Source organism: Phascolarctos cinereus, unplaced genomic scaffold (assembly GCF_003287225.1).
Source record: "Phascolarctos cinereus isolate Bilbo 61053 unplaced genomic scaffold, phaCin_HiC Scaffold_726;HRSCAF=1367, whole genome shotgun sequence".
In the NCBI taxonomy this organism is placed as follows: Eukaryota; Metazoa; Chordata; class Mammalia; order Diprotodontia; family Phascolarctidae; genus Phascolarctos; species Phascolarctos cinereus.
Window position 1 is genome coordinate 169790965 of NW_027556098.1, and position 7555 is coordinate 169798519.

The following is a 7555-nucleotide window of genomic DNA, read 5'->3' on the forward strand; positions in this document are numbered from 1 at the left end:
AGTTCAAATCCAGCCTCAGACACATAACACTTACTAGCTGTGTGACCCTGGGCAAGTCACTTAACCCCATTGCCTAGCAAAAAAAAAAATATATAAAAAAAAGAAATACAATTGGCCAACTGTAAAGAAGTACACTGAAGAAAATAAGTCTCTAAGAAATACAATTGGCCAAATGAGGAAGGAGGTACAAAATCCAATAGAAGAAAACAATCTGTTAAAAATCAGAATTGAGCAAATGGAAGCTAATAACTTTATAAGAGAGCAAGAATCAGTCAAACAAAAACAAAAGAATGAAAAAAAATAGATGAAAATGTAAAATACCTCATTGGTAAAACAACTGACCTGAAAAATTGATCCAGGAGAGAAAATTTAAAAATTATTGTCTCCCTGAAAATCATGATGAAAAAAAGAGCCTGGATAGTATCTTTCAGCAAATCACAAAGGAAAACTGCCCTGAGGCCCTAGAATAATAGGGTAAAATAGCCATAGAAAAAATCCACTGATCACATCCTGAAAGAGATACCAACTTGTAAACACCGAGGAATACAGTATCTAAATTCCAAAATCACTAGGTCAAAGAGAAAATACTGCAAGCAGCCAGAAAGAAGCAATTTAAATATCATGGAACCACAGTCAGGATTACACAGGACCTTGCAGCTTCTACATTAAAAGACTGTAGGGCATGGAATGTGGCATTCTGTAAAGCAAGGGAGCTTGGATTACAACCAAGGATAAACTACCCAGCAAAAATGAGAATGATCTTTCAAGGGAGGAGATGGATATTCAACAAAATAGGGGACTTCCATACCTTCCTGATAAAAATACCAGAGCTCAACAGAAAATCAGATCTTCAGATACAAGACTAAAGAGAGACATAAAAAGGTAAACAGGACAGAAAGAAACAACATGTTATTAACAGGGGCAAACTGTTTACATCCCTACAAGGGAAAATGACACTTGTAGCTCTTGAGAACTGTATTGTTATTATACCATGTTAAAGGGGTATACAGAAAGGGGGTGGATATAAATTGACTTTGATGTAATAATGAAAAAAATCTAATCAAGCGGGTTAATTGGATCCAGTTAGGTGGATTAATCTGATCTAAGAAAATGTACTGAGAGAAAAGGAAAAGAGGAGGCAGACAAGGGTAAATTACATCACAGGAAAAGGCACAAAAACCTATTATAGCAGAGGGAAAGAATGGAGGGAAATGAGTATTGTTTGAATCTTACTCTCATCTATCAGATTGGCTCAAGAAGGAAATAACATAATCAGTTAGGTATAGAAATCTAACATGCCCTATAGGCAGTAGGAGAGGAAAAGGGGAAAGAAAAGGGAGGGGGGGACAGAAGGGAGGAAAGAAGTAGTAAAGGTAAAGGGGAAGAAAAGGGAAGGGGCTAATAGAAGGGAGGTGGGACCAAGGGAGGCGGTGTTCAAAAGCACAACATTAGTGAGGAGGGAAAAGGAGAAAGGAGAAAGAAAAGCATAAATGGGGTGGGGGAGAAGAATAGAGAAAAAGACATAGATAGTAATCATAACTGTGAATGTGATATATAAATGTAATGGAATACTATTGTGCTATAAGAAATGATGAACAGGATGACTTCAGAAAAACCTGGAAAGACTTGCATAGTTTGATGCTGAGTAAAGTGAGCAGAACCGGGAGAATGTCGTACACAGTAACAGCCACGTCGTGCTATGACTAATATTAAAAGACTTAACCCTTCTCAGTAATACAAGGATCTAAGACATCTCCAAAAGATTCATGATGGAAAATGCTATCCACATCCAAAGAAAAAACTATGGAGTTTGAATGCAGATTGAAGCATAATCTTTGCTATTTTTTTTCTTCTGTTGTGTTTTGTTTCCTTTTTCTGGTGGTTTCTCCTATTAGTTCTAATTCTTACTTACAACATCACTAATGTGAAAATATATTTAATAGGAATGTATATGCATAGTCTATATCAGATTGCATGCTGTCTTGGGGAGGGAGGGAGGGGGAGAAAAATTGAAAACTCAAAAGCTTGTGGGAATGATTGTTGATAAATCAAAATAAATTAGTAAAAAAAAAAAAGATAAGGCAAGAAAGAGGAGATAGACCAGATGAAATACACCCAGAAGCAATTTGTCCTCAAGGAAAACAATCATCAAAGCACTTAGGGGGCCAATTTTTAAAACATTTCAAAGAGACAAGGATACCAAATAACTGAAAAAATTATAGGTAGCATTATTAGCAAGTGAATATCAACAACCACTAAACCATATGCCTACCTTTTCATTTTGATTAAATCGTTACAAGAATGATTTACATGTGAATTGATGAAAAGCATTCTCTTTGGAGGATGTTTTGTGAACATCTGGGGGGTCCAATGGATCTGTGGATATATTTTAGAGAGTCTGTGAACTCAAGAACAAAATTATACTTTTATTTTCACTAAAAAAAAAATTGGACTCTCTGGAAGTCATGATCACAGATAGAGCCAAAACATCAAATTTCAAGACATTATTAAGGAAAACTGGTCCAATGGCTTAGATCCATTGGGTAAAATAGAAATTGAAAGAATCCATTGATTACTTGTGTAAGAGATTCCAAAATGAAAACTCCCAGGAATATTATAGGCAAATTCCAGAGCTCCCAGATTGAAGAGTAAATACTTCAAGCAGCCAAAAAGAAATGATTCAAATACAGAGCCACAGTCAGGATCACACAAGATTTAGCAGTTTCCGCCTTAAAGGAATGGAGGGCTTAGAACTCAATATTCTGGAAGGCAAAGGAGCTAGAAACCAAGAATCACCTACCCAGCAAAACTGAGTGTAATCCTTCAGGGGGGAAACTGTAATTAAATGAAATAGAGGACTTTCAGGCATTCCTGATGTAATGAACAGAGCTGAATACAAAATTTGACATTCAAACAGAAGACTCAAGAGAAGCATAAAAAGGTAAACATCAAAGAGGAATCATAAGGGACTCAAGGGAGTCGAACTGTTTACATTATTAAATGGGAGGATGATACATGTAACTACTAAGAACTTTATCATGATTAGGGGGATTAAAAGGCATTTACATAGAGAGTGTGCATGGGTCTGAATGGATTATGTTGGAATGATCACCAAAAAAAAACCTGTATGGGTGAGAAAGAGCGATGTAATGGGAGAAGAGGGGAGGGAGAGGTAGAATGGGGAAATTTTTCTGTCGTTAAAGAGTTACACAAGGAAGAGCTTTTACAATGGAGATGAAATTGGGTTGTGGCAGACAATGCTTTCATATTACTATCACTGGAATTGGTTCAAAGAAGGAATACACACACACACACACACACACACACAATCAGTTGCATATCAATATGTAATTTAATAGGAGGGGAAGGGGATAAGAGAAAGAAAGGAGGATGATAAAGGGGAGGGCAGATTAAGGGAGGCAGTGATTAGAAGCAAAATAGATTTTTGAGGCGGGGAGAGAGAGAGAAAGAAAGAGAGAGAAGGAGAGAGAGAGAGAAAAAAAATAATGGGATAGAGGGAAATAAACAGTTTGTACTTATAACTGTGAATGTGAATGGGGTGAGCTCACTCATAAAATGGAAACAATACAGAATGGATTAGAATCCAGAATCAACAATATGTTGTTTATAAGAAATCCACTTGAAAAAGAAAGACACAAAGTTCGGATAAATGGCTAGAGCAGAATCTAATATTCTTCACCTGAAATAATAAGGTAGGGGGAGAAATCATGATCTTAGATGAAGCAAAAGCAAAAATAGACCTACTTAAAAGACATAATCAAAGAAACTACATTTTGCTAAAAAGCTACCATAGCCAATGATGTGATATCAAAAATTTGACAGCTGGTTTCTCTGATAAAGACATTTCTCAAATACATACTGATTATAGAACTGAGTCACATTTACAAAAATAAGAGCCATTACCCAATGGACAAATAGTCAAAAGATATAAACAGGCAGTTTTCAGGAGAACTTAAAGCTATCTATAATAATATAAAATGTTCTAAATCACCATTAATTAAAGAAATTCAAATTAAAGAACTTTGAAATAACCACCTCATACTATTAGAAATGGAAAATGCTAGAGAAGATGAAAAAATACATACAGTAATAAATTGTTGGTGGAGTTGTGAAATGGCTTAACTATTCTGGCAAAACAATTTGAAACTATGCACAAAGGGCCGTTAAAACTGTGCATACCCTTTGACCCAGTAATATCACTACCAGGTCTGTATCCCAAAGAGATCAAAGGAAAAGGAAAAGGCCCTATATGTGCATATAAAAAAATTATAGCCGCAATTTTTGTTGAGGCAAAGAATTGGAAAATTTAGGGAATGCATCAATTGGGGAATGATTAAACAAATTGTGGCATATGGTTGTGATGGAGTACTATATTGAGCTATAAGAAGTGACAAGGGGGTGGTTTTAGAAAAAAACATGGCAATATCAATATGAATTGATGCAAAGTGAAGTGAGAAAAATTGGGAGATCATTGTGTATACTAACAGCAATGTGGTAAAGATGATCAACTGTGAAAGATTTGGCTACTCTGATTAACACAATGATCCAAGACAATTCCAAAGAAATCATGATGGAAAAAATGTTCTCTACCTCCAGAGAAAGAACTGACAAATTCTGAGTGCAAATTGAAGTATAATTTTCTCTTTATTTTTGTTCTTTTTTTGAAATATGCCTAACATGGAAATATGTTTTGCATGCTTTCACATGTAGAGTTGATACATTGTTTTTCTTTTTAATCAGTACGGGAGAGGTGAAAGGAAGGGAGAAAATTTGGAACTCAAAAATTAAAAAAAAAGTTATAAATAAATGATAAATTAACAAAAAAACCATTCAAAAATGTACCATACATAAAAGGAAAAAAAGTCATATTATTTGTAAGTCGAAAATATCAATGAATTTATATTTGCTTTTATTCTTTTAAGGCCTATACTACTATAGAAAAAAGTTTAATAGATGAGGACAATTCAGTTCTTGCCTTTTGTTAGTTTTCCATAACTGGGGAATGATGAGACTATTGGCTTATGCTATCACATTCAGAAGCATCATTATTCACCTTATAGTTATTTTCTAAATTTCATATATTGTGCTTAGGAAACAGTAGTCTTGTAAATCCAAGCCTTTTAAGTGCCATCAAAATAACAAGCAGAATGAGCCGCTCATGAATTCATTTCAATGCTTACAATGAGGACATCTTAAATAGATTGTGGTCTTTCTAGTTCTTGGTGATTTCTAGAAAAGAGTATTTCTTTGTTGTCCATTATCACTGTCTGATTTTGAGATTTAGATAGGCCCACCTCTTTACGGCCTTTTCCCTTCAACATCCATAATCAATCATTCGCTATATCCTACTGATTCCTCTCAGTAGTACCTTTTAAGATCTACCCCTTAACATCTATGACTTTTACTGCCACCTTTTTAATATAGGGCTTCATCACTTCTCCTCTAGACTATTCCAACAGGTCACTAAGTGGAATCCCTACCTTGTTACCTGTGATCTCTTCTTCCATTAATACTACATGCACTACATTCTCAAACACCATTTACATTTTTTTTCATTTCTTGCTCACTGAACTACATTGACTTGATTACTTACATTTTTTATCTGACTTATTCTGCCTTTAAGCTTCCTACCAAGTCATAATTATAACAAATTAAAAAAAAAACACATATCCCTACTCTGGATGAGTATTTGACAGATAAGATAAGCATACTCATGAAAAAAAATTATGGAACAGTACAATTATTTTTGTTCATTTTTCAGAAAACTGACAGATCAAGAAAAATCAGTGTCAGGTACAGCAAATCATTGTAAAATATTCTGACTTTCGGAATATGTTCAAGTCCCAAATTGTCTCTGTCTTCACGGACTTTACTTTCTAATAATAAAAATAATCATGAATTAAATTAAGAAATCATTTTTAGAAGGAAAGTTCACCTTAGGAAAGGTGCCTTAGATTATCTCTAGTACCTTGTTTTGCAGAATGCACTGGAGAAAGGCACATGTGGCCAAAATGTCATGCAAAGAGCTTAGGGGTCTCTCTGGTTCAATACTTGGTATTTATCCTAGCATGTAATATGAACTTAATTAATGATTGTTGATTGATCCATCAATTGACTCATAACTGTGCAAGCTCATGAAATATTGAGAAATTATGCCACAAAGGTACTTGAAGTTCCTTCTAAAATGATGTTGACAAATGCCCTGAAGAAGTTTACAGTTAATAAATGTATGAAGGAGCACTACACATAAATTTTAAGATTTTAACATTGAAAACCATAATCACAAAAATGATACCAATATCCCAACTCATTCCATCCGCCATCATGGAAAGGCAACAGACTTATCTCTTTAAAATGGGTTTAGGTGGAAGGTATTGGGAAGAGAGGTATGGGCGATTTGTAGGAGAGTTTTGAAATTTAATATTTTAAAACATTACTGTGCAATGCTATTGTCTCTCCTTAAAGAGCTTTATGGGTTTCATTGGGTGCTTTGAACCTCATGCCTGGGCCCCATGGCAATTGTTCAGAGGTATCATCTGATCAAATGAAACCATAAAACAATGTTAGCCACAAAGCCAATCTGCCAGTGCTTCCAAACTCTCAACACTGTGCCCGAGAATGCAACCTACTTTCAAAATGAAATGAAGATATCTTATTTAAGAAAGCAACATAGTTGATTTTTTCTCTCTGATGGATATCATATTTATTAAGCACAGAATTCACTGTACTGTAGTGCCAAGAATTACTAAGCAACAGAACATATGTAGGCGGATGTGTTGTTTGCATATTCACACAAGATGACATTTACACCCAGATCAGAAGTACATTATTGCTAAGAAAGAGGAACAGTAACAGAACTGGAAGTAGTAATAATCTTTTATTTGTTAAATGCCATTCACAAAAGCCTCTCAGAGATATGAACAAATAACCCTTAACTCGAAAGAACAAAAGAAACCCAGAAGGACATTAAGAACCCCTTCAATACCTCCTAAATGCCAGTAAAGGAAACTTGCTCACTATGACACATTTCTGATGACTGTGTAACACCTCGCATGACATGAACACAGGGATTGCTTGTCATTCTGTTCAGGAAACCAGAAAGGCAGTGAAAAGTAAAGTACAATATTGAATTTAGAGTGCATTCTGGAGAGTTCCATTGGTGACATTACCCTGGGGCCCAAAGCAGTTGGCAAGTTTCTTCAATAGGCATCTTCCTAATACCCAATATGCAAAATAGACAGCTTGGTATGATGAAAAGAGCACTGAATTAGGAGTGAGAAGGCTTAGATTCATATCCAAGCTCTCTGCTACTTACTTCAGATGACTTTGGGACTCAGTTTCTTCTTCCATAAAATGAAGTGGTTAAATTAAATAACCTCTAAATTCTTTTCCAGATCTAAATCTATGATCCTAAGGAACACAACTGTTGGTGCACCAGACACACGGTCTTTATGCGTAATGTACATCATACAGATATTCCAACCTACCATAAACTTGTATCTAGTTTCATGTAATATGTGTAGCCTGTACTTTT